Genomic DNA, 13,170 nt, shown 5'->3' on the forward strand with positions numbered 1-13,170 from the left:
CAATAATGCATGCAATTCCCGTTCCCGTTCCCGAGTTAACGTCGTGGTAATCTGACTTATCCAGCGTTTTGGCTCGTGCTTCTCGATGTGTTTCGATAAGTAAATGTTTCAGTTTCAAAGTAATGCTTAATAATCAAATAAAATTACAGTAATGATAATTTGTCGGAAAAACATAGGCGGCGAACACATTTGAAATTATTGCGTTGCAATGCCACTCATTCCTGTTTTCCCGTTCCCGTTACCGTTTTTGGGCGATTATTAACAGAAACCATCGCGGGCATACACACAATAACTCAAGTAAGTTTCATCGCAATCGGTTGAAAGGTATAGGAACGCATTTGTATGTGACAGACAGACAGACAGACAAACATTGATTTTTAAATATATAGATAATATAATATATAAATATCAGTCAGTTGGATATCCCGATACGGGGCCCCTCGAGTAGTCCGGGCCCTTGAACTTTACCCCAGCTACCCCTCCCTCTCGTTGGATCTGATAATATCCCTTCTTTGTTGTTTTTTATAATTTGTAATTATTATTATTATTAGTTGTTTGTGTATATACATATATGTTTTGTTTTTGTTATGTCTAATTTCTTTAGTTATTATTTTGTTTCTTTTTTTTCTGTTATATGTTTGACCATTGTGGCGCATTAGGAATTCCTGTAATGCTACAATGGTCTAAACTTTAAATAAATATATAAATAATGTTAATATACATATGTGTGTACATGTATTATATCATTTAACCTTATGTATGCCTAGCGTTTCCATATGAGTACGATCCGAATGTGAATTGAGACTACAAATTTTATTCATTCAATCACTTCAGAAGCCCAAATAAAGGTACCCAAATTTTTATTTGGGTTCTCATACTTAAAATTTTAAGATATTGATTTCGTTCGAAATTGAGAAGACTCTTTTATACGATATTGCGTAAACATATAAGTTATATTTGAAAGTGGTGGAAGTCCAATGTTCAGTTCAAAAAACACTATTTCAGTATGACTTGATTCACAAATTGTCATCACTACTTTTAATTTGATATTTCCAGAATCTCGGAAAGGCAGAATAATCTTACTAGAGGCCATCTGTATTTTTAAATGTTGTAAAACGAAAAACAATACCTATATTTAATGTTTTGCGAGATATTTCTCTAAATGAATAAAAGTGGACTTATTCCAATGTCAAATATAAAGGCTCACATACAATTTGTTTAATTACATGAAATTCGTCAGATTTCAGTTAGTGATTCATTTGTAAATAGCTCCCGAGGATATACTATTAAAATACTTAGTTTTGACGGTTAAACTGAGTACACTGCGGACGGACGTCCGTGAACATGTTAAAATCTTATCGGTAGATTAATGTATGTATGTACATACGTATATGTATTTCTAATCCAAATTTCAGTTTACAAAACTTTGTTAATCTTAGCTCAAAGTTGTTCGATCAAAAATTCGAAACAATCATTCTCAATCTTTTTTAGGCATATTTACAAATTATTTTATGAACAAAAATGATTTATTAGCCTGTATACATTTATTAACAACCAAATACATTAATTAAATTAATACTACATCATCCTACATTCATTTTAATTTAAAAAAAATGGTTTTTTACGCATACATATCTATTCGAAAATTCATTTCAATTCCACCAAAATCTAATAAAAAAAAGCCACTAGAGAATTTCTTCTGAAGAAACATCAGCTTGACATGCAATTTCAGTCCCTTCAAAGCAAAACGAGCCTCGAGCTTCAATCAAGTGCTGCTACACAAAGTAAAAGGAAATAACATCAAAGATTTTCAACTGCATTAAAAAATATCATTCATTCAAACATAGATAAGCAAAAATATGATTTAATAAACGAATCAAACATACATACATACATCATACATATAAACCACGAGGGAATGAATAATGGCAAAGTTTAAACGCGTCGAAATATTTTCTTTTCCATGGAACTTTGCGCGTTTTCTTATCGATGAAAGCATTAATAACGAGAGAATGGCCTTTAGGAGTCAAAAAAACATCACAATCGAAAGCACATTTTTCACAAAATCGGCATGCCGAAGCCCCAAATAGCAAATTCGATACAATCAACCTTGAAGGGTCGACGCCAACGGAATTTTCCTCTATTGTTAAACCACTGACAAAAGTTACGATCAAGATAAAAATTAATAACACGCAAAGAAAAAAAAATAGAAAGAATCACAAATGCGCCAAATTTCCCATACTTAAATAACGGCATGAGATGAGATGTGTGATATATGTAGAAGCAATAAATATTAAAAAAAAAAACAACATATCTATGTATGTATGTACACGCATATGTAACTAATAAACTATATTATAATAATATAGCCTTGTCGAGTCAATGTGAGAGAGTCCAGGCTTGGCATACAAAATAAATAAATAATCAGGAAAATAATAAATAAAAAGACGCGTATTAGAACCAAATCTGCAAGCCGTTTTTCAACGACACGCCCCGTAAATGTATCTTATAAAATAAAAAAAATATATAACACTACAAAGTTTGCATTTCGCGTTTCACTCGCAAAACGTTCTTCGGGCGAAAGTTTTGCACGTAAACAAAGGCCCACCACACTATCTATATGATAATGAAATTCGAAAGCTCTCAAACTGATGTCGTTAAAGCCTCTTTTGACCAGACCCCAAATATTTAAATTTTGACTTTTTACCTTAGCGCGCCTTGCAACGTCAGCACTAAATTAAAATAATAAGCATACTGGGTGCTACTCGCTAATAAATTATTTAAAAAAGTCTTTCTTACCACTTTTTTGCGAATTCAAATTTGCCTAAGTATACAATTAATCATAGAGGATACGTCTAACCCTAAAACGAAGCAGAAAAATAAAAATTCAACGTCGATTTTTCGACGTTTGAAAATTGGCAAATCGACAAATTTACTCTGAGGAAAACTTTAACTTTATCAAGTAAAAAATATACGAATTTTCACGGTTGAATTGTGTTTTTAATATCAAAGATGAGAAGAGCGTACTAATAAGCAATTATATTTTTAATGAATATAAAATAAATTTGAAATTTTTCTCATAAAAATGGCGAATATCAAAGAGTAAAAATTAATTTAGGTCTAATCGATGTAATAAATCAGTGAAATTAATTTTGAATGTCGTAAAAATGAATATAGAAACAAACAAATAACCATAACTTCCACAACTATACAAATTCGATCGAAAATATTCATATATACATATGTATTCTATACAAAGGATCGACAATATTCATAACACATAAAAATAGTAACTAATAAAAAAATTGAACGTGTTTTGGAACAACACACACACACAAAAAATAATTTAATCAGAGTCAAATATAAATTAAAATATAAATAATTTAAATAAAATGATAAATATAAATAATTGAAAGCAATTTCGATTGCGATTCAGATATATATTTTCCAGAATCATTTCAGAATGTTCATTTCAAGAGTTTCGTTCGCGCTTTTACGTAGCTATCGCAAAAGAAAGGATTTATCCCGCGTGTAACCAATGATAATTTAATTATGATTGATGATGACCTAGTTCAGTTTACCTGGTCATATCTTAAGGACAAGAAGACGAGGGCGGTTTTGAAATAATGTCGGATTAAAGAGAGTGGCTCGGGTTGACTCCCGGGGGGATCGCCGCGGGAGATCATCGCCTAAGAACGTCCAGGATACTTTGTACACCCGAGGAACAAGCAGCTTAAGCCACTAATGAATTATGTACAAACTACATACATAAGCCTAAATTCCCCACGCATTAGCAATATAAGATATAAATAAATTTTGCCAAAACTCCAGCATCAGGACCTTGATTTTCCGGAGTATTTCTACATGCATTTACATATGAGAAAATACTATGAAATCAATAGATGTATAAACTAAGTATATCATAAAAGACTAATAAAAACTCCAATTTAACTTATAATTTATCATTAGTGCACAATGAATATAAAAAATCGTCGATATTCTGAACTTTTCGTAACTAATCCCGGTTATATACATATGTACAAACATAAATTATTCTTTAATCTGCTTTAGAAATTATATTTCTCTTATTCAAAATAATATTAAAACTAATCCCAAATCATTTTGGTCATATATAAATTCAAAAAAAAATACCTCCTCTTCATATCCTTCCGTAATGTATTATGGAAATAAGTCGGCTTCACATGGTTCTGAAATCTGTACCATTTTTGCTGACTATTTTGACTCCACTTTCAATAGTGATTCTACCATTAACCTTTCTATCTCTAATACAGATACTTCTTCTTGTAACTTATCTACTTTTCATTTTGACTTATCTACTGTACTCAGTCACATCAACTCTCTCAATGTTAATCTTGGTGCGGGTTGTGATGGTTTGCCTTCTTTTTTCCTTGTTAAATGTGCTGTCCCATTATCTCTTCCCATAACAATCCTTTTCAATCTTTCTATGTCGAACGGTAAATTTCCTGACTATTGGAAATTATCTTACATCACCCCTATTTTTAAAAAAGGTGATAAGAATCTTATTGAGAATTACCGTCCTATATCTAAACTATCTGTCATTAGTAAAATCTTTGAAAAAATTATCTATAATTTCCTTTTCTCCAATTTCAAAAACTACATTATACCTGAACAACATGGTTTTTTTAAGGGGAGATCGGTAGAGACTAACCTGCTTAATTTCACTAGTACTCTCACATCTTATATGGACAAACGAATCCAAATAGACGTCGTTTATACGGATTTCTCTAAAGCTTTTGATAAAATCAATCACAACCTTTTACTCAATAAACTTTGGTCCCTTGGAATCCGAGGAAATTTATTTCGTTGGATCTCTTCGTATATACTAAATCGTCACCAAATCATAATTCTCAATGGTTTTAGATCATCACTTAGACATATTCCTTCCGGTGTCCCACAAGGGTCGCATTTAGGTCCCTTATTCTTTTTACTCTATATTAATGATATCTCATACATCTTCAAACATTCCTTTATACTTCTTTACGCTGATGATTTAAAAATTTACAAACCTATATACACCATAGACGATTGTCATAAGATACAAGAAGATCTAGATAGATTCTCTATATATTGTTTAAATAATGATCTTTTTATTAATCTAGAAAAATGCTCTATTTTAAATTTCACTAGAAATAAGTCAATTATTACTAATCAATATCAATTAAATCATTCAATCCTTAACACGTCATCTTCTATTAAGGATCTTGGTGTAATACTCAATAATAAACTAGATTTCTCTGAACATATTTCTTTTATTACCAACAAAGCATTTAAATCTCTTGGATTCCTACTCCGCTCAACAAAACCCTTTAATGATCCTTATGTACTAAAATTACTTTATTTTTCCTTTGTAAGGTCTCACCTTGAATTTGCCTCAATTATCTGGTCACCTTTTTATTTATCCCATATTAATTGTATTGAGAAAGTTCAACTTAAATTTATTAAATCCTTACGCTACCTTTTTCCTACCTATACCCATTCTACTGTTTCCGACATTTTAAAAATCCTTTCTTTTAACAATCTTTCTGTCAGGCGACGACATTCTGATGCTATATTCTTCTTTAAGCTCATAAATGGTTTCCTTGATTGTTCTGATTTACTGAATAAGGTTAATTTCAGAATCCCAGTTCGATACCCTAGACGCGTTACACTCTTTTCACTTGATCCTTTCAATACTAATTCCCAAAAATATTTTTATCTGCAGCGCGTTTATCGTATGTTTAACGGAGAGCTGAATGAGGTTGATCTGTTTGGTATTTCCCTACATCAATTCAGGTCTAACATCAAGAGAATCTTGACCGATTGATTCATTTTTTCTTCTATTCTATTTTTCCAATATTTCCATTATTTTTATACTTTAGTTTAGTTATGTAATGTGCTATTTAATCATATTATAGCTTTCATTCCTTTCCATTTCATTTGTTTATTTTGTATTTACCTTTTTCATTTGTTTTTTATATTTGTAAATTTCAATTTCTTCTTATATTCTATCTTATAACCTTTTCCAAATATTTTAATACTATAGTTTAATTATGCAATGTACTACATATTTTGTCATGCCTTTATTCTTTACTTTTTAATTTGTTTTCCTTATATTTATCTTTTTCATTTTTGTAAAAATCTATTATTGGACTCGGGTGTTACATATATTATTTATTTACTTTTTGTGTTTTTTATACCTATCTCTGTACATCCTGTCTGTTGATTTTTCAATTAATAAAATAAAATAAAATAAAATAAAAAATAAATACATATATTCCGACAAATTGAGTTACCACTAAAGAGACAAAAAAAATAATACAACATAATATTTAAACATTACCATTTTGTGGCGCTCGAGCTGCGTACGACGAATCGCGCCGATGAAAAGTTCGGAAAATCCTTCACAAATATTTGCACAAAAATAATTTCACTTCTGAATATGATATTTATATTTTAAGTAAAATGTTTGTTTTTAATTAGCACTCCTCGTTTTATAATATATATATTATTGTATTAGGTCACATTTTCAAATAAGTCCCCTAGAACAAAAAGCAATCAGTAATATTAAATTCCATTTACCAAAAGATAATAATTTAAAAATATATGACTGATTTCGAGTTAATGTGTTTCTCGATTCTAAACAACGGAAGTGTTAATAAAATCGATGTCGTAAATAAAAGAGAGAGATTCGCCATTTTGTAAATCGGATCAAAGAATCATAGATAGATATGTATGAATAAACATGCCTGTATATGTATGTAGGTACTTTCATACATATGAATAATATGTTTTAATAGTAATTATGCATCAATCAAACGATAAATCCAGAACAGAAGTGATGAAATCAATCATCGCATAAAAATTATGACTGACTGCTATTACAAAATATAAAACAAAATTGTTTTATGATTATGTGTACACGATTATTCAAATTATTTTAATACGCTTAAATTAAATTTCAATATGCACACGGTAATGAAATTTAGTTTTCATTTGACTTCAAAGCGCAATAAAATGTAATTACATTTTTTATTAATAATTTAATTCGAATGCATAAACACTATTCTTGATTCTCTGTATGTATTTGAATGCATATATTAAATGAAAATTGTAATATAATCTATAAAATTGTAATATAAGTGTACGACGGGTAATAAGGCCCAGTATTTTTTTTTAATGTAAGAGCGTACTAATAAGCAATTATATGTTTTAATGAATATAAAATAAATTAAATCAACAATAAAATAAAACAAGAAACATCATGTCAAAAAGAGGGTGATCTTGCAATGGATACAGAAAAAAAGGTTGCTTTTGAGAAAGGATGAGCCAACCATGAATAGTATGCATGTATCATCAATGAAGATCGTAATGTATTTGTATTTGTATAAGCTATTATTTATTAATTTATTTAATATACTTGGGGGAGGCGGCAAAGCCGATAGACCCAAGGGGATTGATCATACATATTTTATCAAATTATACATATTTGCAAATTAAATGAGAAAAATAAAATCCCTTAAAAAAGACAATTATGAATAAAGAAAATCTCAACTTAGTTCCCATGTGTATAAAAAGTGCCGAATAATTATAAAATAAACTTAAAATGACAATTATTTTTAAAATAAATCTTAATTTATTCAACCGAATATTACTTTACTAAGCCGCTACTTTAATGTCCCGATGTTAATTAAAAAAAAATTATATGTTGAACACATATAGAAGGAAAAACCGAGATTTTTCATCGTAACTAATGTATATATGTACATACACATAAAAATGTGCATACATATCGGTTTTTGTATTTATAAAAAAAGCCTTCAAAATTTGCTAAAAAAAATTAAAAACTAAGTCATTACCCGGAACTGGCATATATAATTGCACGAAAAAAAAAATAAGAACTAGCAACCATTTAAAATTGGACATGTTTTAAAAGTATGCATCTGATGATTTTAGTGATATATGTATAATTACAATTGACACAGAAAAAAATCACAGCGAATCACTAGCGACGGCGTGCTGAGTGTATTTGAAAAGTAGTACCGTAGTATATTTGAAAAGTTTCGGGTAATGTGGAAAAGTATGTGGTGCGTATGGTGTGGTGATGGCGCGCCACTTGGCGTCGGGCGGGGGCGCCGTCCGCCAGAGAACTGCCGCCCCGGAACGCTCCTCTGCACTACACCACTCACCTCGCCTCACCTCATCTCCCAACCACCCCACCCCACCCACCCTACCCCCCACACACTCGCACAATCATCATTTACATACTTGTCCCACCCGTTGGACACTTGCATTTTCGGACGTCAATGCTTTCTGTGAAAAATGCGGCGAGTCTTGGGTGAATTTTCCATTTTCCGACTCGAACATTTTACATTGCGAATCCCACTTAATTTTTAAAAATACAAGTTTTACTAATTTTAGTACTAATACGGGGTACCGCAAATGTATCAGTGGCGTACGGTGATGCTGACGGTGTGCTGTGTATGAAAAAAAAAAAAAAAAAAGATTATATGTACACTAGTGGTTTTAACCGGCAACGCTCGGTATTTGTAATATAAACCGCTTAAACATGGCTAATCTAATGATAAACATTTTATTAAATTTATTTGAACAGTTTTATTTTATAAAGAAATCTTGAGCCGTAGAAATACACATGCAAGTGAAGTGAACAAGGTTTTATTCATTTAAATGTCAATTTTGATTTTATTTTATGAAATACTAGTGATTTTACCGGGTTTCGCTCGGTATTTGTAATATAAACCGCTTATATGTACATACATGACTAATCTAATAGTAAACATTTTATTAAATTTATTTAAATAGTTTTATTTTATATAAATTTATTTGAATACTCATTTGTTTTTTTTTATTAAATTGACTCTCACGAACAAACAAACAAATGTATATGTATATATATATATCGAAATTATATGTATACCAGAATCCGAAGAGAAATTGGGTAGGGCTTTGCCCCCGAAGGCTTCTCCCCCGGGAACTTCGAATCCTTTGAATCGAACAAAAATCTAATCGGCGCCTATGAATCGAAAAAAAAAATTCGGGTGTGACCAACCCATGACTTTATCTATGTATTTGAGGAATATAAGAAGGTTACAAAACAAAATTTGATATTGAACTAATGACTATGATAGCGATACAAATTGAGCGCAAATGTATGGAAACTTGCACAAAACAAAAATTCTACTTCCGGTTGTCAGATTTGGTTCAAATTTTTATTACTAAAAATCACTATCAGTATTATACACAATAAATATCAAAAAGATTAAAATAATTTAAAAGGTCAAAACAAAATAATGAAATATTGTTTTTAAAAAAAATACTACTTTCGGTTTACGAATTGTGACCAAAACCCTACCAGCTCTAAGTTAGTACATAAACGATAGAAATATAAATTTTCAGCTTAATACGTTCAGGGGTGTGGACAGAGTAGTGGGCACAACATTTTCAACCTTTCTAAGTGAAAAAAATCCCACTTCCGGTTTATAAAATGTAATAATTTTTTTTTATTTTCATCACATTGCTACAAGAATTATACTTGAATTTTTTTGTGACGAACACACATGTTTAAAGGGTCGAAAAAAATAGTGGAAGAAAAATCGAACAAGAGTTAACTGCCACTTCCGGTTTACAGATACTTACTAAATTTTATAAATAACTTGGTATTAAGCTTAAACTTTTAGATATGAAATTTCAGTTCAATAAACCAAAAGGTTTTTGAGAAAAACATAAAAAACCTTGATTCTCTAGAGTAAAAGTACTACTTCCGGTTCAGATAGAAATATTTAAAAAATATAAGGTTATAAAAATGATTATTTCTATCATATTTAAAAAAATTCAGTCTGATTCCGTTAGTGGTTTGGGAGATAATTGAATTCAAAAACTTAAAAAAAGAGGACACCTATAAGGGGAGTTACCATTTCCGGTCAGCTTAAAAATTTGAAAAAAAATTACGTCGTGTCGATAAGAATTTCAGTAACCGATACTAAGTTTCAGTTCGATAGGACTAACGGTGTTAAAAATATCCCCAAAATACACACACACACACAGACACACACACACATTTTTTCTAGATCACGAAAACGTGATCAGTGATCGATTCTGAGTTCGAATCAGTCAAAATCTCGAGTTCGAATTTTCACATGATCACAAAACTTCATCAATTGTTACTACGTACATAGATAAAGTAAAAATCGAATGTGTTGTTCCCAACTAACCAACCAACCAACGAATGTTACATACAAACTCTCTTTCCAAATTATATATTAGATGATCATAGAACTGTAATGGTTGAGAAATTTTGGTTTTTGAAGATAGCACAATTGTGTCGTTTTACCAAACATACAAGTATTAAATTCTAGTGGTTTTAACCGGCTTCGCTCGGTATTTGTAATATAATCCGATTAAATATGGCCAATCTAATAGTAAAAATTAAATTAAATTTATTTGAATAGTTATATTTTATTTGAATATTCATTTGTTTTTTTATTAAATTTAACGTCACGGATTCTACGAACCAGCAATAGTTACATATGTACATACAAAGTCTCTTTCGAAATTATTTGCTCTTTAGGCATGAATTTTTTAATAACGCTTCCATAAAACTAATTTTCCATAAAATGCACACCCAACAGCAACATCCACCGCACGCCTCTGAAATATGTGTACATAGTGAGTAGATGTAAATCAATAACTTTTAACTTAACTTTTTTCTTTCAATATTTTGTATTTTTGATTGATTCTAAGCCATGGAACCGTGATCAGTTATCGATTCTGAGTTCGAATTTTCGCATGATCACAAAACTTCATTTATTGTTACTTTGAAATGGTTGTGCTTTTTTATCGGGTGCGATTTAACTGCACATTGAGAAAAATACTTTGTATCTTAAAAATTTGCATTATTTTCGGAGCATTATAAACAATCTCGTATTGTGCATCGAGTAAAATATTTTGGCATTATAAAGTGACCATTAAAAAATATGAAACGATCATTCGAATAGTGGAAACGTTGCAGTGAACTGTCAAAAGTGTTTACTTTCGTATAGGTATTACGTATTTAAATGAATGATGATGTTAGGTCGTAGAGTCGAAGCCAAGGTCGTAGGTGCCGAAGGTCGCAAGCCGAAGAGTAAAAAAGAAGAAAAGAAAATTGTACGTAAGAAATGTGATTGGTCAAGATGTGGACTATACAGTGGATTATGACAATACTACAGTGGATTATAACAATAATATCTTAGAATAAAGAAAAATATATCATAATTAAAATATGTAACTATGTATGTATAGGAATAAATCCCTGTGTTGATAAAATTTGCTGCTTTTTCCTACTTTATTTTTCATTAACGACCGGAAAAGCGTTTTTGCGCAAAATTTTCCCTTCGAGCGCTACGCACACTTTTCAACAAAGTTAACACACCGTATCTTTTAAAAACACCCTCATCCGTTCATTATTACACATTATTAGTCGACATACGAATTTTCATTGCCGTCAACGAGGGGAGAGATTTTCCGGGGATTTCACGCAGCCAAAAAAAAATTTACTTTAATAAATTCACACCGTCAACATAAATAAAATTTCATAATTTTGCTACCTTATCATTATTAATAATAATATATAATAGGAATAACGGTCGAATGAAACTTTGTACTGAAAATATATTGAATTTTTGGGGTAAAACGTACGAATTTATAACAAAATTTAATACTGAGACATTACTGAGCCCACAATGTGACAGATTTTATGACGCTTTTAATATTAATTCTAATCAAATCGGGCATTTGATTTTCCACGTAACATATTGCATTTTCTGAAAATTCGGAATCGGTGAGAAAATTAGACGTTAGAGAAGTCCCCATCAGTATTGACGTTAATAATCTGAAACGCGTGATAAATGGTTTTCGAAAGTCACTAATGGACAACGAGACGAGTCGCACTCGATTCTGGTCCACGATAATAAATCATAAATTCGTTTTCACGTAGACAGCGAATTCTGGTTGAATTTTCGACGATTGATATTAATTAGTCGATATACATATACATAGAAGTGACTTTAATTGGCTTGACTGTACCCGTTACATAATTTGATCGGCAACAGATGCGCTCTGCATTAAAATAAACTTATTTTTTTATAAATTATGTAGCAAATTTATTTATATTTAAATTAAGTATGGCAAAAATATTTTAAGAGTTCATAAATATTATGTTTTTTGAGTATGCGTTTTACAGAAAAAACTTTTTATTTTATTTTAAAAGATTTTTTTGTCACCGCGTCTTTACAGTGCGGAAAATTTTCATTTAAACAAAAAAATTATTCAAGTGAATAGAAACAAAAACTTAATGATAAACAAGAAAGCACGATAAACATTTAAAAAATTATAAACAAATTAAGAAAAAAAATAAACAAATTTTAAAATTAAATATTAGTAATATTCAACTAATATGATTCAACGAAAAATGATTATTTTTTTTATAAAAATGGAAAATATCTATTCTTAGAAACTTTATCAAACCCCTTGGGTCCATCGGCTTTTCCGCCTTTACCAAGTATTCTTAAATAAATAAATATATGATTCAATAGTAAAATACATAATGAGATAATTGAAAAAAAATCGCCTATGACGCACTCTAAATTATAAAATTATACATACATATATGTAGATACAATTTATTAAAAAAAATTGTCTACATTATAAAATTGTTTTAAATGAAAGAAGGCTTGGGGTGGATTACTAAGAAATATTATTATTTTGGAAATATTGATTAAGATTAGAAACTGCTAAATTATGTAGTAGGTAAATTAAGGATAGCAAATATGTGGCACGCGTGCCTAATTTGGCACGCAAGTAATGTTTCTTTATCTACACTGCAGATAACATACAAAGCACGATTTCAAAGTTGAATTTCAGTTTTTTTTTTTTTTGAGCTGGAGAAGATTTGCCATCACTGACGAAAGATAGGCGGTATATATATATATATATATATATATATATATATATATATATATATATATATATATATATTCGATACACATTCATATTTACATATGTATGTACATATGTATATCAGGCAGACTAAAAACATGAGACTAATTTATTTTAACTCTTTTAATTTAATTGACTAATTTATTTAACTTTTAA

The 13,170-nt window shown here is 30.0% G+C and overlaps 1 protein-coding gene across 1 annotated transcript in view; it reads right to left on the minus strand.

Moving 5' to 3' along the window:
* LOC143921200 (voltage-dependent T-type calcium channel subunit alpha-1G-like) overlaps positions 1-8,198 on the minus strand; it is a 182,652-nt gene extending 174,454 nt beyond the window's left edge. Inside the window, exons 1-2 of the mRNA XM_077444390.1 lie at positions 7,993-8,198; positions 6,362-6,560 (exon numbers count right to left, since the gene is read on the minus strand). The gene's annotated coding sequence lies outside the window, so the exon portion shown is untranslated. The remainder of the gene's footprint in view (positions 1-6,361; positions 6,561-7,992) is intronic.
* Between the last annotated feature and the right edge of the window lie 4,972 nt (positions 8,199-13,170).

Source organism: Arctopsyche grandis, chromosome 13 (genome assembly GCF_051622035.1).
Source record: "Arctopsyche grandis isolate Sample6627 chromosome 13, ASM5162203v2, whole genome shotgun sequence".
Lineage (NCBI taxonomy): Eukaryota > Metazoa > Arthropoda > Insecta > Trichoptera > Hydropsychidae > Arctopsyche > Arctopsyche grandis.